The sequence below is a fragment of the Myotis davidii genome, unplaced genomic scaffold (genome assembly GCF_000327345.1).
Source record: "Myotis davidii unplaced genomic scaffold, ASM32734v1 scaffold143, whole genome shotgun sequence".
Classification (NCBI taxonomy): Eukaryota; Metazoa; Chordata; class Mammalia; order Chiroptera; family Vespertilionidae; genus Myotis; species Myotis davidii.
The window spans coordinates 3,055,722-3,079,665 of NW_006294876.1; the positions used below are offsets into that span (position 1 = coordinate 3,055,722).

At 44.1% G+C, this 23,944-nt stretch overlaps 1 protein-coding gene and 1 pseudogene across 1 annotated transcript in view; both read left to right on the forward strand.

Annotated features, from left to right (window-relative positions):
* The window catches only part of ANKH (ANKH inorganic pyrophosphate transport regulator), a gene marked incomplete at its 5' end in the record, with an annotated part of 137,356 nt that overhangs the window by 45,163 nt on the left and 68,249 nt on the right, over positions 1-23,944 (forward strand). The gene's annotated exons all lie outside the window — the stretch shown is intronic.
* Positions 18,245-19,315, forward strand: LOC102769911 (annotated as a pseudogene).

Consider the following 23,944-nt stretch of genomic DNA (forward strand, 5'->3'; position numbering starts at 1 on the left):
CACTGAGCTACAGCCAGGGCTCTTCAGGTTTTCCTTTATCCCTTTTTGTTCCTCTTATTTTCATCCTTTCATTTCACACATTTCCACTCATGCTTGAGAGTTTCCATAGCGTCACACACAGAATCCTCCCCCCATCAGCCAGCACCACGCAGAGTCAGACAGCCTCTGACACATGTGGCACAGGCTGCCAAGACGCACCATGGAAAGCCAAACAGACTTTGTCAGCCTTGATTCATCATTTCTACCCCACAGCGACCAAGCCTAGACTCTTACACGATACATCCTTTCCATCTGCCTCCTTGGCAAAAACAACAGAAAAATGAGAAACCATGTCTAAAGGAATGTAAGCATTTTATTCAGTGTAATATTTGAATTTAGAAAATAGCATGCTCCACCATCATCAAAGCAGACGTTCTATCATTTCTAAATGTAAGAAATATATCCAGCAGAAACTCATGGCAACACATGTAGCAAAGACAAGATCCGTAGGATTAGATGTGAGTGCGTGTTCCCGGCCTGGGGCTGCTTCTTTCTTCATATCCCACAAGAGTGTTTTTCTTTTCCCTGTGGGAGAGTTTGTTTTGCCATCACGTTGCATTCTGGCCAGAGCTCGCGGCTTGTCGTGTTGACTGCCCTGCCTCTCGGTTGGGTGAATTTTTGAGAAGCTTTTCTTGGTGCCAGACCAGCCTGTTACAGAGGCTCCACTGAGGAACAGTCAGGTGGGCTCGTCATCCTTATTCCAAGAAAGACAGCGGAAAGGCTTGGGTCTCATGAAAATATTGACGCCTGAATAAGAACGTTCTGTGAGAGAGGAGATCCAGAGAAACGAGCCATCAACAAGACTTCTCCATCCTCTGTCAGCGGCCACGGTCCGTTCTCCTTCCACCTTTGACCATTTCCAAGCTGAACCATTCCCTCCCTGATGCCTGTTCCTTTCTGGTGCCTTCAGTCACTCTGATGGAAATCAGATCGTTGGGAGTGAGAGTGTTATGAGAAAAAAATAATCAGCAGTGTAGCTGTTCGAGGTAGGAAAGAAATTAAACGTAGACCCATGTGAAGTAGCTCCTCTCTCTTTGCTTGGAGCTCCAACCCTCTTTTATTTTGTATGTAAGGAAACCAAGGCCCAAACAGGTGAGGTATTGAAGGTAACACACTCAGATCTGGCAGATCCAAAAGTAGACTGTCTCTTACGACAGCCACCTCCCTCCTTCAACCACTTTACGTCAACAAAGGAAAATATTTTTAGGTTGGGAAAAGAAAAAACTTCAGCATAATATGGCTTCTGCATTAGAATAACAACTGGGGACATTTTGTAGGTCAGTAATACTGTTCATCATCGTATCTACAGTGCTTTGTCAACCGATTTGCCAATTTGAAGGTAGTGAAATTTTATTTAGAGAGTTGAGGGAGGGCAAGAAAGAAAGAATTGAATTGGGTGACTATTAGTGAACTTAATGACCCCCAGGAGGTGTAGGTTGAGAGTGTGAGCTATTGCAGATGGATAGATCTAAGGTGTATCTTTGAGTCTGAGTCAAGGAATGCCATAAAATGTACCTTGGGTCCTAACTGGTTTGGTTCAGTGGATAGAGCATCATCCTGGGGACTGAAAGGTCCCAGGTTCAATTCCGGTCAAGGGCATGTACCTTGGTTGGGGGCACATCCCCAGGAGGGGGTGTGCATGAGGCAGCTGATGGATGTTTCTCTCTCATTGATGTTTCAAACTCTCTATCCCTCTTCCTTCCTCTCTGTAAAAAATCAAAAAATATGTATTTTTTTAAAAAAATGTACCTTGGTGTTGGAAACAGAATTCTGAGTTGTTAACATAAAAACATTCAACCCTGTAAAGAATTTTTGTGAGTTTATTTGAGCCAAACTGTCGACAATTGTGGGGAAGCAGAACCTCAATGGATTGAGATAATGCTCTGGAGAATGGCAGGTTACATCTATATACATTTGCAATCAAAGGAAGGGACATAGGTGGGTTCCATGAAATCCATTAGTGATAGACTAGAGAGGCAGGAGAAAGCAAAGGGGCAGTGGGTGGGGGGAACCTAGGATTGGATAAGAAGCAAAATGATAGGCACATACTTAGGTGGGTACAGGAACAATTAATAGGATAATTTGTGGTATCTGTCCTGGCACGAGGTAAGAAAAAAAAGGGAACTGGCTTAATCCATCCACTTGGTATCCATTTATTTACATTTTTAGATACCTGATATTTGTCAGAAGCTGGGCTAGAACATCAACTGATCACATGCCTTCACACCCATACCACACATGCAGTCTTCTGTCCTCACATCATTTATGGCCTAGCTGAGCAGGAAAACATGAAAATAACTTTATAAAGCTGTATGTGAATGAAGCACATGCCGTGCAGGGACCAATAATTGTCTATGGAAACAACATTGGAAAAGGAATAATTGGTTCTAACATGAGAGAAGGGAACACCGTCTCAAGCAAAACGAGATTTTCTGGACTGGAGCATGCAGTGTTCCCCTGGGCAGGATGGCTTCCCGGCTCTTGTCCAGTGGAGTCAAAGAATGAAACCACAGATGAAAGGTGGTGTAGCAAAGGTGGAAATTTATTGAAGAACAAGTACAGACTCCCACGTGGGGGGAGGGAAGGAATCTCACAGCACAGACCCCACATTAGGAGGGAAAAGAGTCCCACTGAGTCCCTTTTTCCTAAGGTTTATAAAGGCTACAGATCTTTCGGCCTTGATATCCCCTCTGATTGGTCACTATTCCCTTAGATTGGTTACTATAGCAACTCCTGAGCTCAAAGGTCCAACCTCACACTGGACACGTGAGACTGTCCTCCCCTCCTTCCTCATTGTTCTCCTATTGCCTCTGGGCTTTCTTTCTCCTTCCCTTTATTCTGTAAATGTGTACCTTTTGCTACCCCCAGTTCCCTTGTCTTATGAAAATGTAACTTCTGCTGCTCCCTCCTCTCTTGTCTTATGGAAATGTACCCTTTTGCAACTTTGTAGCCCTATGACTTTTCCATGGACTCCTTAATTTCTAAAATTTCCTAAACCTGCCTATTTCACCCTAAAAATTCCTTTCACAAGGACCTCAGCACCTGAGCTGCCCCTTGAAGGATAAGTGGACTGGGGTGAGGAGGGAGGCAGGAGGGAAGAGGGCCTGACCTGAGGAATGAATCCAAGCAAAGCACAGGAGAAGCAATCATGGGTCAAGATTCTACTTTATTCACCTTTTGAATGTCCCCCATATTGAAGAAAAATTGTCTGGTACTTGTTAAAATGGTAGAGAAGACTTTATTCAGGACTCTTGCAATTGGGGTGAAGATGACCTCAGTTGGAGAGAGGTCAAGGTCAGCTTCAAATACAGCAAGGACTAGTGGGCTTTACAGCCAATGAACAGTGTGAGTGGATAGGGGTGGAAAATTACTAAGAGGAAACATCAAGGGGTAGGGGGATTCTTGCTAAACTGACCTAACAGGATTCTTCCTAAGGGCAGGTCAAGTGCTTTAAACACCAAGGGTTGGGGTAAGGAATTTGATCAGATATTGAGAATGCTCAGATATTCCTGGTGGGGGATTCTCTCTAAACTGACTTAGCAGGATTCTTGCTACCAATGGCCCACGGGCCGGATCCGGCCCATTTGAAATGAATAAAACTAAAAAAAAAAAAAGACCGTACCCTTTTATGTAATGATGTTTACTTTGAATTTATATTAGTTCACACAAACACTCCATCCATGCTTTTGTTCCGGCCCTCCGGTCCAGTTTAAGAACCCATTGTGGCCCTCGAGTCAAAAAGTTTGCCCACCCCTGGACTAGGCAGACCAAAGACAGAGCCCCAGGTCAATGAGGTCTCCTTAAGAAGAGGGCTCAGAGGAGCTGGCTCATCCTGGGTAAAGGAGAGAGTCCTGTTACCTACACATTCAGTAAGTGCTTACTTATATTTTGGCACAAAACGACTGTTTGATTTTAATTTTAATTTGAGGAAACATTAACGCTTAAAGATTAATTTGTTTTCCCTTGGTAGTTTTCAAATTTCATGGGGCTCTTTCTATTTGGTTTCTTTTTAAAAAGCCATATACTCTTAAAACAAAAAAGAAGAAAAAACAACTATCTTCAGGATCAAATGAGTAAGAGTACCTAGTCAATAATTTTATAGAAAGAAATGTAAATATAGGGAGACGGGGAGGAAAGGACTATGATGGTACCGTGAACTGAAAGAGGAAAATATATTATTTTCTACATTCAAACTTGGAAAAGGGCTACTGCTGAGCCACCAAGGAGTCATGTGCTCTTCCTCTTGGTCTTCAGACCTTGAAGGATTAGAATAGAAGAAGAAATTGAATAGGATAGATAGTGTCAAACACAGACTCTATAAAAGAGTGAATATGATATTCTAGCCCTTGTTGCCAAGGTGATTTGGTTGTTTAAGTGGGAAAAGCGTTAACAGCAGTCAAGAATTTTCTTTTTAAGCAGAAAACAGGAACTTGAAAGGAAGTGCCAAAGTTCCTCTTTGAGTTGGGACCCAGGACAAGGGAAGAGGGTTCCTCTGAAACCGAAATGTGTTCCAATCTTAGCAACCTAACATTTCAGGGGGTTGGAAAAAACTAAAAGTTTCAATATTCTCTTTATTGTTGTTTTTTTTCCACACAAGGTTAATTGTTTGCTTGCACTTGGGGACAATGCGTAACATCTGCAGAATGCTCTTAAACTGGTAGTCCCAACAGTACACACCCACAAGGCAATTACAAAGGATCTACAATAGACCGGGGTTTTTCTGAGCTGAAACCAGCAATCCTGCCCTCCACTGTCGGCGGGCAGTTGCACATGGAGGCTTCTTCATCTGAAGTGTATGTCTGGTCTGGGCGACCGGTGGAGCCCTCAGAGAGGAGTCCTGGCTCCTAAGCGTTCAGGTTTCTCCTCTTTTCCCCTTCCCTGTCTCTGGGCTGTGGTCATTGGTCAGCCTTGTCTTTTTGTAACATATGAGTTAAGGCATGAGTGGCTGAGCTTATCTCATAGGCAGAGCTGAGACTTTGGAAAGCCAATGACTGCTCCGTTACCAGCCCAGTCAGAGTTCAGAATGCACTCTGCTGCTCGGGGGCCGTGGGGTTCCCTTACTTAGGAGGTTGTGTGGCTGTGCTGGACAGATCAGGAGCTGTATTTACAGGAACATGGTTGATCTTTGGCTTTTAATCGCCCATGTGTGTCCCACCTGCCCTCTTCACCCACAGTGTCCTGGTGAAATCATAGTTCTCTATAATGTGATATTTTCTCACTGCCGAAACGTTGGATCTGGAATTTTATGAATGCCCTCTGCTACCATCCAGTGTAGAAGAGGCAAAAAAAATGACCTTGATGGTGATTCAAGAGGTTCGATCTCCTGCTAAATGTTTTTCTTTTTGCAGAATTTGCAATTTAGAAACAGGAAGTTCACCAAGGAATAATAAGGCAGGGAGGCAAGGGCAGACAGGTAGTGGCTTCTGAGGGCACCGAAAGTAGAAGGTAATATGCAATTATCTCTTTAGTTTCTTGGTGTTGCAGGAGATACCTGAAACCTGAAAACACTGGAATAAATGGCCAGGCACTGAATAATTAGTCTTGTTACTTGGGTTCTTTAAACTCAAAATCAGTGATCGTTAATCCTGGCCTGACTTCTCAGTGCCATCAGGAACTGCTCGTCATTTTAAAAGTTAATAATTTTGGTTAATAAGTAATTGTTATTCTCCTCTCCCATGAAATTCAGAATTGCATCTTGCGTCTTCCCTCCCTTGGACAGGGTACAGAAGCTGCTGGTGGTGCACGGCCCCTGACACATCAGAATATGGGGTGGCACTGCCACCAGAGATGGAAACAGAGTCCGTGTCTGTGGCTGCAGTCCAGCTGGCATCCAAAAACTAGCTTCCTGTTTAGGCTTCTTTGGGAGCAAAAGCTTGGTTTCAGACCTTAATTCTGTTTTGACTTCGGGAGCCCAGCGCCCACTCTAAGGGGACAGTGAGACCAAGCTGACTCAGAGGAAGGAACCTCCTGTTGAGTCAGCCACCCAGCTCCCCGTGGTCCGAGGTTTTCTTTAGAGGAACCCTGGCCCCAGCCTGAGAGGTCTGGGCTACCAGAGGGATGAGACTTAACAGTGTAGGTTGTACTTCTGTATTTTCTCTCCCTAGAAAAGCACCATTTCATCTCATGAATGGTTTATTTCAAGACCTACAAAACTGGAGGGGGGCACGGAGGCAGAACTTTCAAACATTTCCCTTATCTGTGCCACTTACTCTAGGGGGTCACAGTGCCTGCTTTTTAAAGATTTATAATCTAAGCCCAGCTGGTGGCTCAGTGGTTGAGTGTTGACCTATGAACCAGGAGGTCACGGTTTGATTCCTGGTCAGGGCACATGCCTGTCTTGTGGGTTCGCTCCGCCCATGTGGGGTGCATGCAGGAGGCAGCCAGTCAATGACTCTCTCTTATCATAGATCATTGTTTTTATCACTCTCTCACGCTCCCTTCCTCTCTGAAATGTGTGTGTGTGTGTGTGTGTGTGTGTGTGTGTGTATGTGTGTCTCGCAGATGACTACTACAGGTACATGTAAAGACACACATAAAAACTGAAAATATTTTAATAGGCTTACCTTTCTCACAACTGGTTAAGAATTGGTACCTAAGGAAACATTGCTCAAGAAGTATTAGAATCCTTAATCTCATGAACTCATTGTGTGGACTCGATAACATAGAAGGGATATTATGGCCATCCCTGCAGGAGAACCCCGTAGCTGGGACTTTGGTAGTTGACTTTGATAGTAAGAACGAAGCATAAGAAACATTTCATCACATGGAATAAAAAATAGGAAAATATGTTTTTAGGTAGAACTGTATCTTCTGAATTCATGACCACCAATCCTGTTCAGGATTGTATATCTAAAATCCCATGTGCTTCCTCCAGGGAAGAGCTCTGCAGTGCAAAGGTACTTTGTTTTTCTTTCTCCTTTGATAGTGTATCGGGTGCCGACCAGTTCAAGGGCCCACTGTCTTTTCTGCATTTCCCTTTTATACCTACAAGAGGTTACAAGAGGACAGTTCAAACGGATGATGACCAAAGATAGATCACATCTGATAGAAGAGCCACCACGGCCCATTCCCACTAGTAGGGCCTCCAAGAACAACACACACAGGAACTCGCCCTTTCCGTTCTGAATGGTCTACAAAGTCATCTCTGCCCTCCTAGCAGGAGGATGACCTCCAGCCAAAGCCCCAGCGAGCGCTCCTCCGACCTCCTGAGAAAGGGTGGGGTTCATAGTAAGAATGATGGTAAAATACAAAACGCTCATCAGGCATTGCCATAGGAAGTGTTCTGTTGGACTCCAAGAGAATTATCCAATGGTGATTTAAAAATTATTAAATTGTGATGAGTATTCCATTTAAAACATTAAGTCCCCTGTTTTGTTATTGTTTATATTTTTATTGATTTCAGAGAGGAAGGGAGAGAGAGATAGAAACATCGAAGATGAGAGAGAATCATTGATTGGCTGCCTCCTGCACACCCCTACTGGGGATCGAGCCTGCAACCCAGGTATGTGCCCTTGACTGGGAATGGAACCCTGACCTCCAAGTCCATAGGTCGACACCCAACCACTGAGTGACACTGGCTGGGCTTAAGTCCCCTGTTTTAACCCTGTTCCAGCAGTAGGCTTATATAGATTGTTTCCACCCCTTAAATATATTTTTGACGGGTTGTTTAGAGTCTTGTTGTTGTTGTTGTTGTTGGGGGGTGGGGGGGACAGGGGGGAGGTGTAATGAGGGAGGAGAGGGGCTACATGGGGGATAATTCTCTTTCATTTATTAACAGTTTCATTTAACAATTATTGAATTAAGCAGCTTATACCTTTAGTATTTATAAAACATAAATGTGTAGACATGGCAAGAGTGTGGAAGAATTGAGAGTTATGGCACGAAGTCACCCCCAAGTGTATATGACTGTATGTCTATTGTATACGTTTACGGTATCTCCCCACCTTGATTGTAAACAAGTGCTAACCAGAATACTTAGCAGCACGGACCGTTGGAGCCGGAGGTTATCAGAGGACCTGTCAAGTGACAGCGGGTTAAGGAGGGTGCCCTGGTATCTAGATAAAAAGCTGTGTCTCTCTCACAGTCAGGGCCTCCCTCTGCTGTTCCAGCCCCTCCTTTCTGTGTATCTCAACTGCAGCCACACTGTGGATTCATAGGCCAGGCTGGGCGCACAGGGAGCTGCAGGTCACCCTTCCAGCTTTAGTAATCTGACTTTTTCCAGGTCTCCTTTCACTGGGGCTAAAATAAGTGTCCTTCTATAGGCCCAGTGGCCCCAAAACAGGCTGGTTGCCAGCAGGCTTCCCAGGAAGGCTTCCCTGCCTGAAACTGCCGGACTTCCCAGAGCCCACACACCACGTCATCTTTTGCTTGAGAGAATAGAGCTATGCAGTTGCTCTGACTTCTTCGCCATCCCACGGGACCTGGTTCTCAGCCTTGTAAACAGATCCCAGAGATATTTCTGTTTGTCCCAACAGAACGTTGCCATCAGATAAGTGTCAGCTTAGCACAGACATTTGCTTTGCAGCCGCAAATGCATCCTTGGTTAGCATGACTTCTCGCACTTAGAGAAACACATTTTTCCCCCAGTGGGCGGTCACCCCGTTCATTGTTCAACAGTCAGTAACAAAGAAAAGCAATGATAACAGATGAAGAGGGAGAGAGCAAACGGGGCAGGGAACCACTCCTGCCAGGGCGCTGCTCGCTGCCTCCCGAGGCCACCCAGCACCCTGGGCCACTGGGTCATCACCTACAAACTTCCAGGGCAAACTCACTTGGGATTGGGTGTCTCAAGTGAGGAGCAGGCACAGTGAAGGCAAGAGGAGCAAAAGGGCCCCTTCTTGCCATCGCCTGTCGGACCATCTTACTCCCTGTCTCCCAGTGCTGTCATTGTCCTGGTTCTGGCCCCTGGCCCTTTCCTGTTCATTCTGCCTCTTCGTCCCTGTGCGTCTCAGACCACTTAGTCTGCTGTCCCTTTGTGGGAACTGTGCTGCTGGATGTCCGGTGGCCCCTTGGCCCTGATGCCCTGCAGTACTTACCAGCTGCCAGGTCCACATGGGCACAGCCTCTCAGGGCAAAGCCCACCAAAGGCGAGGGGCACTTAGCGATAGGGGACAGCGGGGTCCTGTGAGCTGTCCTTGCACACAGGGTGGGATCAGTGTGTGGCTGACTGAGTGACAAAGTATAGTTAGTCTACAGCAACTCACCCTATCCTTGTTGCCATTTTTCATGTCCAGGATGCTCAGATGTCAGGGTCAAAGCTGACAGAGACAGAGGCAGCTTGGCGCTGGCCAAATGTCCTTCCCTGTGGATTATATTCCCCTTTAAACTTAGGCAGGAAGTTCACCTCTTCAATTTTAGGCTTCGTTGTAATGAAGTATTGTTTTATTTTCATTTTACATGACTTGGAGAATGGGTGGTCCCAGGTGTTATTTCCAGTTTGTGTCACCGGTACCCAGCTATAGGCAGTGATACCCCTGCTGCGCCTCAGCTAGACAACTAATGTTGATTGACACTCTAGAGACAGGCCCCATCCTCAAGGAGACTGACTCAGGAGTGGGGCATTCCAGGCAGATGAGAAACAGACCTTATTTCTTACATCAAAATAAATGTCGGCTCCCAACTTCCTTTCCCACCACCAATGCCTTAGGTCCTGGATGCCACACCTGTTCCCTGGGATTCTGTGGCAAGGGGTGGTTTTCTAACTCTACTTTCTTGACATTTTAGTCCATTACACACGTTCCTACCATAAACTCTATCCTCACAAGCTCCGGGTCTTTCCTATTGCCTATCATATTGGATCTAAATTCCCGTGCCTGGAATAAGGAAATAGAGGAGGGTTAGGTAGTCAGGGGGGGGGGACCATGGGGAGGGAAAGTAGACTGGGGAAGACTAGACCCAGCTAGGTGGGAGTTGTTAGGGCATCCCAAGTGGGAATAACCAATAGACTGAGAGTTTCCTCTTTGAAAGAACCAATCAGAAGCCAGCAGGGCATATATCTTACCCCGAGACAGCTTCCAGAGCAACCCACTTGGGTCCCCTCCAAGCTAGAAGGAGTCTGTCTATCTCTCAATAAACTTTGCTTTCGCTTACCTCTTTGTCCACAGACATATTCTTTGATTTTGCGAGACAAGGAGAACTCGGTCCCAAACACTGCATTTTGGCATCAAGATCACGTGACCCAATCTGACCATCCACACTCAGCTCTCCTTTGAGCAGTTTCTCCATGATCCCAGCTGCCGGGGTAGATTTCTAACTTAATGAGGTGTCACTGAAAGCTGCTTTTGAATGTGTACATGGCACACATTGCACACATTTCCTTCTAAAGCTGTCAGATTAATGAGAACACGTATTACGTCATGAGAAGGTTGCTTGATTTTGCTTAGCTACGGCTGCTTTTGACTGAGGCGGAATCTTTGAAGCCAGGGAACCATGCTTATAAAAAGAAAATGAGGGGCAGACGGGGCTATTAAAGCTGGAGGAGCCTGGCTAGGCAGCCCTGGCACATGGTATAGGAGGTGCTTTCAGAACCACTTCGTTGAATCTGTGTCTTTGGAAATCACAAAGTAGCTACCACATTATCTATTTCCTTGCTGCCCCTCTCCTCCCTCCTGGTGAGAGGCAAGAACTCTCAGGCAATTTGGGTCTGCATGGTCACTTCTTGAAAACTGAGCTCGTCCAACACCTAGAGTTAGGGTCCTTCCCAGTCCCCACCGAACCACACTAAGGGGCCAAGTGGGAATGACCCTATGCATCCAGGAAATCATTTTTGCCTTGAATCACTCCACTGGCTGTGGCTATTTTAAAAGGCAAGAAGATATTTAGACCTGCCACAGGTCTTTAGGGCTAATTTTTTTAAATTAAATTTATTGGGGTGACATTGGTTAATAAGATCATATAAGCTTTAAGTACATTTCTATGATACCTGATCTGTATATAGCATTGTGTGCCCATCGCCCAAAGTCAAATCATCTTCTGTCACCATATATTTGTCCCCCTTTACTCTCCATGCCCTTCCCTCTGGTAACCACCATATTGTTGTCTATATCTATGAGTTTCTTAAATTTTAGTCTGCCCTGAACCAGAACTGCATCCTGAGGCCCCATGGGGGCTCGGGCATCCTGATGTGTCAGGGCCTGTGCTCTAGGTCAGGGACTCACACCCAAACATTGTATCTCTGATCTTCTAATTGGAGGAGGGAGAGGGGGTTGATGACATGCTTCCATTGGTACTAAGCACTGTCACACACATAATCAGGAGACCGATTTGGGTGAGCATTCCTATTCTGCTATTCTGAATCCCAGAGAGATAAAGTCATGTGCCCAAGATCACACAGCTAGTCAGGGAGGAAGCTCAGATCTAAATAGATGGTCCACATGCTTTTGAGAGTCCCCTGCTGGATTCAGAGGCCAGAGTACCAATTCTGCTACTAATAGCTCCGTTTTTCTCTATGAGCCTCTGTCTCCCCATCTTCCACAAGAGCTGAGACTCCCTACCGTGCTGGGTTTTCAGAGGATCAAATGAAAAGTGATAATTCAAGAGAAAATGTTCAGCGCAGACCCCTATACCTGCTTAAGAGGTTGCTTGGCAACAGCCGGAGCTTCCTACAACTCTACTCATCTATACAGGGAGGAACATGAAAATAATTTGAGATTTCTAGTTAGCAGTTCCTCTAAAATATATTTTACAAAAGGAAAGAAGTAAAAAAGAAGCAGTAAAAAAGAGAGTTTGAGTCTCCTTCCGGAATATTTTTAAAGCTCTATTCCTTTTCAAAATTTGCAGCCAATGTCAACAAATACTTAGTTTGTCTAATCTTCCAGTGGTTTGCATAGAAGGTGGAATGAGATTTTTTCAAAGTTGGGACTTCCTGTTTTTCCCTGGTCGGTGTTTTTCTCTTTGACTTCTTCAATTTTTGCATCAGCCCAGAAAACATGTACTAGTAGTACAGACATATGGGATGAGTTTTAAATGCATAAGTGTTTGAGAGAGTTAGAAATTACATGATGTAATAGTTTATGTCATATTTTCTCTATTTAGCATACTTTCATCTTTACATAGAAATAATTATAGAGAAGTAGCTTTTGTTTTGTGGAAAGGGTCTTTTAGAAAGACCAAGGGGAAAATCTGAATGCATTTTCATTTGTGAGGAAACATCATATTCTGTGTTGGGCAATTAACAGGCATTATAAAGCTTATTTTAAAAACAGATTAAATTTTACTGTCAGAGTTATGAATTTTATATAATGAGAAAATCTATTTACTAATCAAAGTTCAGAATCACCATTATTTTTGTCCTTACAGTGCAATTTTAAAAATCTGCACTTTGTCATTTAGAAACTTAACAAATAACCTTGGAAAATTCCCTTTACTTCCAGTAAAATAGGAAGAAAGGTTTATTTTGTTTTTTTCTTTAGTGTTAAGGAGAGTTTACCAAGCTAAGACACTGAACACTTCAAAGAATTTCTAGAAAAGGGTTTTCTGAATCCCTACCCCTTTGGAAAAACAACATAAGTTTAGGGCAATTGAACTAGACTAGGGTAATTGAAATGTGTTATAAGAATATTCAATTGCTTTTTTTAAAAAACCACATTTAACCCATAAGGAAGCTCAAGATCATGAGAAGTGTTACGAGAATCCTAACATTGAGGTTGGAATGATTCTTAAATTTTTATATAAATGCTGTTGTAGGTAATGTCAGATGAGTTAAATGTGGTTATACTAAAAGAGTTCAAGTTAATTTTTTTTCTTTTGCACAGATATTTAGGTCACATTCCATATATTTTTGTTCAGCAGTTCCCTTTTTGACCCATTTGATCAATTAGAATTACTGTCTTATCTATATGATTTATGTTTTTAATTTTTTAAATAATTCTTTATTGTTGACAGTATTACATATGTCCCCTTCCCCCCCATTGGCCCCTTCCAGCCTGCTGTCTATATGACTTGAATAGCTGTAGCGTTGTGTTTATATGTCAGCACACTTGTTTCTGTGATAGCCTTCTATGTGTACCTCCCTCAGCCTTTATACTGTCTTCCCCACCCACCACGTTTTCCATCTTCAGGTCCTCAAATCTGTCCTTCTTGTCATACAAAACTGCCCTGGTCCTTACCACAGTTAACCAGTGAATAACAATTCATACAAGCCCCTAGTTCTAAGATTTGTGAGGGATATAAAGAAAGATTCAAATATATGTAGGGAATATGTCCTGTTGGCCTGGCACTGTGCCCTTCATTGACTAATATATGTGACCTGGTGGTCATTAAAGGTTAGCATGTGTTTGACCACCATATTGTTTTCATTGGTCAATAAAGAGCATGGTGCCATGCCAGTAGCCATACTTACTTAATGTGTTTGAATGAATGAAATCGTTCTATAAGTAAATAAGTGATGACCTGTGACAGGAGCTGTCCTGTGGCTGAGACTGGTTAAGGAAGGGTTCCTGAAAGGTGGGGGGGGAGGGGGGCACTTGACCTTGATCTCAGAGGACGGGCCGAAGGGACAAGGAAGATGCTGGCATTTCAGCTGGTATTAAGAGGTAGCTCAGTGAGGGAATTCCAGGGGGGCATTGACAGCCTCCAGGAAATTTTCTCTGACCCTGCAGACCGCAGACCGGCAGGGTAGGTGCCTTTATGCTCTAGTCAGGCTGCGTTAGAATATTTGTTTTACCTATTTGTAAATAAATCATGATTTAGGTGCTAAAGTCCAAAAAGGTGAAAGTAGGTCACCTTAAGTAAGCAGCAGCAGGACAGAGTGTCAAAAGAGAGAGGGTTCCTCTTCTCTCCTGCCCCCAGGTCGACGTTTTACAACTGCCTTTTGGCCAGCACACAGCTTCTAGTATTCAGCCTTGTTTTTAAAACCGTTGGAAGCCATGGAGTATTTCAAGTGAGACAAACAGAGGGAATTCTTCTAAGAGGTCTCATCCCAGGTATTATGAAAAGTGTGCCAATAGCATAGCAACGTTCGCTTTGTGGGGTGGTTACTTGGCTTCGCACCCCAGGAATTTAGCATTTCATTTATTTTGATGATTCAATTTGATTCTAATTGATCAAAATACGTGGAAATGAGTGCATTAATGAAGTTACCTTTTTTTTTTTACTTTAAACTATCAGAGCCTTGGTTGTAGCTCTACTGGTTTGATAGACACCCTTCCCAGGAGCTCACAGGGACCTCCCTGGAGGCTTCTGCCAGGCAAACACCGAAGACAGCTTTGTCACATTAAGTATTGTCTGCCTGAGTTGTGTTGGGATTCCTTTCCAGGTGTGTGTGTGTGTGTATGCCTGTGCATGTGTGCATATGTGTGCATGTGTACGCAGGTCACTGGTATAGAACATCCGTGGACTAGATGGACTGACCTGTTTAATGCCCAGTTTTTACTCTCTTGCACCCACCGCCTAAAGGCAATCAGTTCAAAAGCCCCAGTCCCTTAGAAACCTTTCACAAGGCTTATGTGTGCCAGTCATATAAATACCAGCAGCGAGTCATAACCAAACCCCAAGCAAAAATATATGAATTCTGCAGCTGAGAAGCCAATAAATTTTTTGGACAAGTTGTAGGCACTGGGGTGACGCATTATCCCATCTATGAAAGAACATAAACATCCTTGTCCACTGTCAAGAGCCTCTCTGAGCATCGGGCCACACTGGTGCTGGTGGAGCAGGTGCTGAGCTCAGGGCGGCCCCTGCGGGGCTGTGGTCGCAGGCGTGTACTCGTCCCCACGCTGTGCGGTGCCAATGGCAGAGCATAAGTGACCTGACTTTTCTTCTTATTTTCTTGTCACAACTCAAATGTATGATGACTTCAGTCTCACTCCATTTGTCTTCCACATTTGCAGGACCAGTACTTGCTACACATTACTGTTGAAAAAAATAATCTTCACTTCAGGACCTTTGACAATTTTGATAATTTTGGCTTTATCCAAAAGTTGTCTTCGATCTAATCAGCTAATCCTCTCCGTTTACAAAAGCAATTGGCACTCTCTGTAATATCTGAAGCGAAGTGGAAAGAGGGCTTGGTTTCAGTGTAATAGAGTGATGGTTCTGATCAAAAGACCTGAGGTCAGCTGTCTGGGTTCTTCTTCAGCTCCCGGTCACCCTGGCAAAGTGACTTGGCCTCTCCCTGCACCAGTTTCCCCACCAGAAAGCTGGGAAATAGTGGTAGCAGCCTCACAGAGTTGGCAGGAGAAGTAAAGATCTGAGAGCAGCAATTGTCACAGAGCGAGCCCTCGGCAAATGTTAGTGTCTAAGATATTCTTATCACCATCATTATTGTGCTTACTGGGTTTCATGAGGTCCAAATGCAAGTAGGCATCCCCTTTTCCTTCTCTTCGTATAAATGCATTATAAATGTCAATAGGAGGCAATAGACACTTCCAAATGTTACGGTCGGAAAAACAGAATGGCGCTTTGAGATACTCAGAGACCCACAGCTAACTTTAAGGTGCTGGAGTAATCAGTATGTAGGCGGGGAGAAAGTTGGGGGCGGGGACAAAAAACTCCCCGGATCTCAGGGTCTATTCCAGACTATTTTTTATGAAGTTGTGTTGTTATTTTTTAATATAAAAGCATTGAAAACTCGGTTCTGAAGTGGAATGGATGTAACCTTGAGATATTAACCAAGAAATATTATCATTTCAGATGATATAACTTTATAAGTGTAAAAAAGTATGGGCATTTCTGTAATAAAGATGCGATCTCAAGGTGAGGAATAAGTAAAGATTCTCAAGTGGCACAGGAAACTTTGGGGATTTTTTAAAAACATTTTATTGATTTTTTACAGAGAGGAAGGGAGAGGGATAGAGTTAGAAACATCGATGAGAGAAAAACATCGATCAGCTGCCTCCTGCACACGCCCCACTGGGGATGTGCCCGCAACCAAGGTACATGCCCTTGACCAGAATCGAACCTGGGACCCTTCAGTCCGCAGGCCGATGCTCCATCCACTGAGCCAAACCTGTTAGGGCCTTTGGGGATTTTTTAAGCACAGTAGGATGTTCATAGTATTACCTCTTCTCTATCAAGCCTCCCACCATCTTAAATTAAAGTTAAATTTAGGTGAAAATGCTTTGTTTTTAAATGAAAACTCCAGAGGATTTGAGGAGGGTCCTATGACACTACAATATATTGAATGAACTAACATATTTCCAGATGATGAGGTCAAAAGCAAAATGCTTTTATTTCCCCTGAAGTGCAGAAGAAACCCACAGGAGAAAACCGAGTTAGCCAGACTTCGTACCTGTTTAGTAGTGTATCTATTCTGTATAGAAAACTCCTCTCCAGGTGCAGGAAGTAACACAAGTGTCGTATTTTGGACTTGCCCTGAGTGGCCTCCGGGTTTTCGGGAAGCACTAAATATGGACACCGCCCCGCGGAGCCATGCCTTGGACACTGAGGAGGCCAGGTTTCATTTGACTGCTACTCCCTTTAAACCACAACCTCGTGTGTGGGTGTCAAGTTCTTGGCTGGAACGCCAGCCAAACAGAGCGAGGGTGTCTCGTTTAGGGCACTATAGATCCTTGAGAAAATAAAGCATGGCTTGGAAAACTACCGGGAAGACAAATGATCTAATTTAACCCAAACCACTTTTTAAAATACAGACCAACAGAACAATAACAGTGGAAAATTACAGCACCCGGGCTCCTGGAGTCAATTGAAGTCCAGGATGGTGATGATCCGCGTCCTTGGGAGAAGCGGTTCCCACAGGTCGTGTTGCCTGCGCATGGGCCTCCGAATTTCCACATTTCCACAAATGTGCATTTTCTGAGGATCTTGGGTTTGAAAAAGGTTTTAAAACCATTTCATCTGTGGCAATAGTGAGTTTGCTTTATATTGAAGCTGTAGACAGGAGTAGTCTTTTATCAAAGAGATTAGATGGCAGTCTATAGCAAGACAGAGTTCTTACCCAGCCCTGTGTCCCATTGGTTTTTCTAATCCAGGATGAGGTCAGCAAAGGAAGTATTCATCTTACTCAAAGTAAAAAATAATGGGACGTTTAGCATCTCATATAATAGTTTCCTGCTATTTTAGGGAACAATACCAGTTTCCAACTCAGCACCTTTTTGTGGAAGAAATTGAAATGCCATTTCTATATGAGCAACATGATCAATTTCTTTTGACCACGTGGCCATGAATATCAGTTACAAGATCAGGGTCCAACAGCCTTTGGCCCTCCCTGAATCGTGTAGCCGTCTCTCTGGGTGCCTGGTTGCCCTCCCAAGCACCCCCTTTTCAGAATGTGGAGGTCATGCCCTGGTTGTTGGGGCACACTGAGCTCTCAGCAGGGTTCTCTCCGCTTCTCCAGGATCTGGGCAGGAGGTCCTCTCATCCTCTGAATCTGAACTTCTTATTTGCTTCTGACAGCAGCTGACTTCTGTTACAGGATTTGACTCCATAGGAACAGTTTGTCCCATATCCCAGTTGACATCCAAAGGACATGAAAAAAAAAGAGAGAGAGTCAGAAATAATCTTTGCTTAAGCTTTACACCTAAGAGGCTAATCATGTGACCCAATATTGAATTCTATTTATGTCTGTGTATCTACAGTTCAGCAGCCAACCTTTATCCAGTAGGCACCCAGTGCCAGTGTGGCAGAGGAGAAATGCCAGTGAAAGACCTTGCCTGCCTCTTGAGATAACATCAGACTCCAAGAAGGTCTATGGTGCCACTGCCATCCCTTTGCATATTTTAAATACATAGATTCTACCAAACACAAGTTTATTTACCCAGAAAACCAAACCTGCAGTTAGAGATTTTATTGACCAGATATAAGATACCAGATTTGCTACCAGATCTAGGCTGTGTGTTATAGCTAACACATTCATTTTTTCACATACTTATTTTCGACTATGCTCAGCACTGTGCTAAGTAGATACAGGAAAACTGGTGACAAATAAGCCAGTTCCTGCTTCAAGGAGTCTAGTGAGATGGGGGTCAAGTACACAGGCACCCACAGCACACCTGGCGAGTGCAGTGACGGGGCCCAGGGTCCGTGTAGGTTGCAGAGCACAGAGGAAGGGCTAGGCCTAGGAGACAGCTTCCCAGAAGATGCGCTTCCTAAACTGATGATGAGTTTACCGGGTGAGTGGGGTGGGAACAGGGGTAAAGGTGGTTCTGTGTAGAGAAAAGAGCTTAAGCATAAGCCTTTAGACGAGACAGAGGATGGTATGTACTAGTATATCCAGAAAACTGCACACAGCACTCATAAAACACACAGCACTCCTGGCAGGGCGACTGTTGGGGCAACTCTTCCCAATTTGCTCTGGGCAACATGCGGCTAAAAGGCCTTAGCTGGCTCTGTGGGTCTGGCCTAAGGTTCCATGGTTCCCCGGAGGGTAGGGTGGCTGTGGAAGAAGATAACGAAGTAGAATGGATGGTGGAGAGTATCGCCGGGTTACCTCAAGGCCCGGACTGGTCCATCCCCATCTTGCACATCATGAACAGAAAATGTGAAGTCTCTGATAATGAAGAAGAAGGCAAATTGACCTGCGCTGAGATACATTAGGAATACAAAGAACTAGTTGAAAAGCTGTTAGAAAGTTACCTCAAAGAAGTTGAAACTAATGAAGATCAATTTCCAGAAGTGTGTACTTCTCCTCTTGCAAAGACTTGCACATCACAGACCACTTTGTGACCTGTGTTGGCTGCCGAACATTTACTCTCTTTAAAGCAGTGATGGTCCAAAAAAACAGAGACGTGCAACTGAAAGTCGTTCGAATAATTCAAGGGAGACATGGTGTGTTCCCTGAATGCTTAGCAGATGGTTCTGCTGTGGTCAGTGATCTTGAACAGGAAGCGATGAACATCCTGAGGGAAGTTCTTCGAAAATCAAAGGGGGAATATGCCCAAGAGGAAGAAAGGCAAAGAAAAAAAGCTGTTGTCAGAGGCTAAAACAGAAGAGCCCCGTGCATACTAACGAAACTGCAAAACTGAATAATTCCCGAGGGATGATAAACATGCACACCCACCCTCAGAAGTGAAAGTGCATTTTGCTAATCAGTCAGTGCAACCCTTGATTGGAAATATTCCCTAAAACTTCCTCTCTCCCACAAAAAGGCCTGGAGAGGTGGATCTGAGACCTGGAGCAGACAAAGTAATTGAGGTTGTGGGCGGGGGAGGGATCACTGAGTGAGAATGGAGAATGAAAAGAGGAAAGGCCCAGACAGATCCCTGGGAACACCAACACTTGTGAGATGAAAAAAGACAACGCCTCAAGGGGAAAGAGCTGAAGCAGAAGAGGTGGGAGAGAAACGTAGAAACCTCAGTGTCATTATAGGCAAGGGGGATAGGGTTTCAAAGAGACCATGGCCAACTGGGTTAGATCTACTGAGGGGAGACAGTTGAGGACAGAGAAGTACCCAGTTGGTTTAGCAGGAAGAGCATGCGTGGAGGAGAGGAAGGCAGAAGCCAGAGCCCAGTGTGTATTTAACAAATTATTACTTATTGACCCTGTAATGTGGCGAGATCATGTTATAGCTGTAGTTCTGGGGGTACAGACCAAGTTCCTGCAATTTGGAAGCTGCTATTTGAACAGGCTGAAGGGTAAATGAAAAAAAAAAAAGTGCAAATGATGAGAAGTTACCTATGAAAGGGAGGTGAGAAGGAGGGTGGTAACTAGAAATAGAGAAGAGTCAGGAGCAGGTTTATTTTTAAAATGGAAGAGACTTATGTTTGTACAAGTAAATGTTGGGAAAGAGCCAGGTAAGTAGCAAAAATCAGACAAACAGGAGAGGAAAATGGTGGCTTGTGACAATGCTCCTGGCAAGGTTGGAGGGACACAGATGTAAAGACCCAGGTAGATAGCCCTGTACTCGCCTGGTCAGACTGACTTTTCCGTTGGATCAGGAGAGAGGGAGGTGAGAAAGGGTTGGGTGCAGATGTGTTTTGTTGAGGTTTGTTTTAAGGGGAGAAGCAACAATATATTTTCTTTCTACATAGTGGACTTCATATTCCAGATGAAATAAGAGGTGAGTTTACCTGCTGAGAATGGAAAAGATGGAAGTATAACAGAGCAGCCCAGTTGAGGATGGAAACAATAAGTGTGTTGTGGTCACAGTCTGTGATTCTAGCCACTTTCAAAGTCCAAGTAGAAGTCTATAAATAGAGATAAGAATGGAATAGGTAAATGATTTGATGACTCCAAGGTCAGAGAATTCAGATAATAAGTTGTGGGTGTGATGACATGGGTTTGATTAAAGGAATGATCATAAAATGCAGGCTAGAGTCGTAAGGAAGGACAGAGAGGAGCCAAGATAGAGAAGGTAGAGAAGTCAAGAGAGTGAAAGTGAGAAGAGTAGTGAGGATTAGAATAGAGAGAGTGGGAGAAACAGAGGGAGAGCCGCATAGATCTCCCAGAAAGAAGAGAAGCTGTGCTCCAGACCTGCTCTCAGGGAGGTGATGTCACCCCCTGGACCGGTTCCCCAGGGAGCACAGCATTCCTCCCAGCTAGCGAGGGGTGCTTGCTGTTAACAATGGCATGAGGTGATGGGAGGTGAGTTGGCGACCCTTGGTCTGAAGACTCTCCATTTGCAGTACAGAAATGTTTCTGGTTTCCAGAGCCCAAGTTTGAAATGTCAGAATCTCCCTTAGGGTTTAACGATCGAAGACCGCTCATACCAGGGAGATGACGTGGGATTTTTTAGCCATTTCCCCAGAGTTGTGTGATGTTGCATGTTTTTTTGTTTTGTTTTTTACTTTTTAATATTCTGTCGTTTGCTAACTTTCTGGGTTGGGGGGGGTGGGGAGGAATCATACAATAGAACACCATGATCTTGGCAAACACTGTGAGATACTCAGGCATGGAGGACCCACTAACTGCCTTCTGGACCCCGGTATGTTTCTAAGTCAGATATTCCACATTGCTGGGTGTGAGCAAGGCCCCGTCCCATTCCATCAGGGACCAGGCCAGGCCGTGGCTGGAGGGCAGCTTCGTATTTACCATAGTAGGAGTAGTTAGATATGGCTCTCAAATAATATGTGTTCACTTTCGGAAGCTCCTGTATGTTTAGAAACTTGCCTGTAGACAGCAGGTGAACCTACTTATGCCTATCTGGGGACAGTATTCTGACTCAAGGCCTAGTTCATTCTAAAGACATATCAGACACTTGTTTAGCTGGATTTCAGAACTGTAGCTCTTCCTCTTTATCAGCCACAGCAACTGTTCTTTCTGGCTAGCTCATTAATGCCGAACTACAGCATATTTCTAATACTGGTGTTACATCGAAGGTTTGCCACATCCTGACGGTGTTTAAATTTATTCCTAGAGTGCTATAGGGCTGAATCTTGGACTCCTTTCAATCTATATTCTGTCTGGATTATCTCATTTAACTCCTGCCTTTCAATACTGTATTATGTCTGTGGCCCAGACGTCCCCCTTGGACTCCAGACTCATGTAGCCAACTGTCCTACTTGACTTTTCTGTTAGGATTCAATGGGCAGCTCAGACTCCACAGGAGCCCCCAAATTGAGCTCTTGCTTTTTCCTTCCAAATCTTCCCTTCCCGGTCTCCTCATCTCAGTCAATAGCTACATCATTTGACCAGTGAGTCAAGCCAAAAAATTCAAGTCATCTTTGATTTCTCTTTCCTTCATGTCCACCCTGTAGTCCACCATCAGTTCCATTCTTTTTACGTCCAAAAAAACTCTCAAAGCACTCTGCTTCTCTTCATCTCCTCTATCCGCCCTAGACCAAGCCAGCGCCTTCTCTTTCCCAGGTGACCACAAAACTCTTGACTTCCTGCTTATGCTGTTCCCTCTCCAGTCCACTCTTATCCCCACAGCCAGTGTGAGCCACTGTTCACCCTCTGCTCTGATCCTTTAATGGCTTCCCACTGCTCTTAGAACAAAACACACATTCTTCACCATGACTTGGAATGACCTCGAGTGTCCTGTTTTTCCAAACTCATCCTATCCCCCTCTCTGTTCCTCTTACTGGCCTCTCTTCTGTTCTAAACCCTCCTGCAGGCCTGTGCCTTCCTCTAGCTTTTCATTCAAATGGTTCGTTCTAGTTCTTCAGGACTCAGCTCAAATATCACGTCTGTGGAGGGGTTTCCTTGTCTAGTCCATCTGAATAAGCTCCTCTTGGGAGTCCCCAGCTCATTTGCATATTTAATTTCTTCACCTGCCTCAGTAAACATTTATACTGATTGTGTCCACTTTACTACATTCTCTCAAATAGTGGTCATGTGACCCCTTATCATGTTGTAGGGATGTAGCATGGACCAAAGTTTCCTATGCCATGGAGCTTGCTTTCAAATGCACAAGAGAGACAATAAGACAAATAACAAGTAAACAGACAATGTAATGTCAGGTGATAAACATGCTTTGAAGGAAAACAGGGTAAACAAAATGAGACAGACAGATGATGCAGACAGTAGGTGACTGAAGGCTATGTAAGAACTAATGACTGATAAGGAAACATCCCAAATAAATGAGTAATGAGTGTTTTATTCAAGAAATGAACTATTTTGAGAAAATTAATTTTAAGCCATATCTCACAGTATAAGTTCCAGGAGGCTTAAAAAGCTAAGTGTGCAAATGAAACCATAAACTAGAACAAAATTACCTTATCTGTGGGTGGGTAAGAATGCAGAGTCCATTAAGTATGGAAAGAAACTCCATGAAATGATTGATCGACTACATAATAAATATTTCTGTGTCAGAAGAAAATTATGAAGTTAAGAAAGTGAGCAAATTTGAGGAAATGCTTGCTACCAATGGGAATAATAGAAAGGCTAATAATGTTAATATCCTCAATTCTAAAGCTCCTTTTTCTCCTTGCATTTTAATATTTCTTAAAATCAGGATATGTTTTTCAATCACTATGTACATTTAATGTGATCACTAACAATGTCAAATCAATGGTTTATCTTACAAGTAATAACATCTTGTAATAAAATATTTTTAAGTTCATAAAAATCAGTATGAACATTAAAGTTCCTGGTAGGAAATAACTCATTTATTTAACAAATATTTGAACTTCTGTGCTGTAGCAAAGAGGTGGGTGTAGAGTGGTAAACAAAATATGCAAAAATCCTTGCTTTTAGTGCCTTCTCCAGGCACTGCTTGGTGTGCCCTGTACACCGCTTGTATCCAGTCTAAGATCAGTTGGGCTGTCTCAGCAAGAATAAGGACCTTGACCAAGGCCACGCCGTAGTTTAGTGATAGGAGCAGGTCCAACTGGGTCTGTGTGGCTCTAAACCCAGTGCTCTTTCCTCACATGACCAGAAATGGTGAGCTCAGTGGAGCTTTCACACTCAGTGTTGGGGACAGCGCTGTCACTCCTGTGCCCTTTTCCTTCTCGCCTGCCTTAGCACTGGGCTTCGGGCTCAGTCAGTGAACTGTTGTTACAAGTAGAAAGCATTAAAAAAAAAAAAAAAAGCATTGCAGTGGACACATACAAAGTCTAAATCAACATTATTTAGGTGCCCTCCGGTATGCTTTTAAAACTCATACTAAGTCATATCTTCGTTTAAATTTGAACAAACATTTCAGCAATGAAAAAGTAAACCAATGTACAGCTCTAGATTTTGGGAAGGACAAGAAGGAAAAAGAACCAACCGTAACCGTTCTCAGCGGCTGAGAGGAGTGTAATTAGAAGTGTCCTGAGTTGAATTGGGTTCTGTGGAAGCAGACCCCGTGTTGGGGAATTCTTGTCCAAGTGACTTACGGAGCAAGTGTTCTCAGGAGGAGAGGGGAGCAGTGGGCGGTGGAGAAGAGTTAAGTAAGGATGTGGTCTCCTCTTTAGATTCGCTTCCACCTGGTCCCACAGGGAGCTCTGGAGCACCAAGTGTGCCAGAATGGTCCCTCACTGAGGCAATGGTCCCTCACACAAGGCAGTCATTGGCCCCATGCTGCCTGGGAGTCAAATGTAGCTTAACCTACCCAAAGTGGCTGGGGGCAGCTGTGAGCCATTAGTGG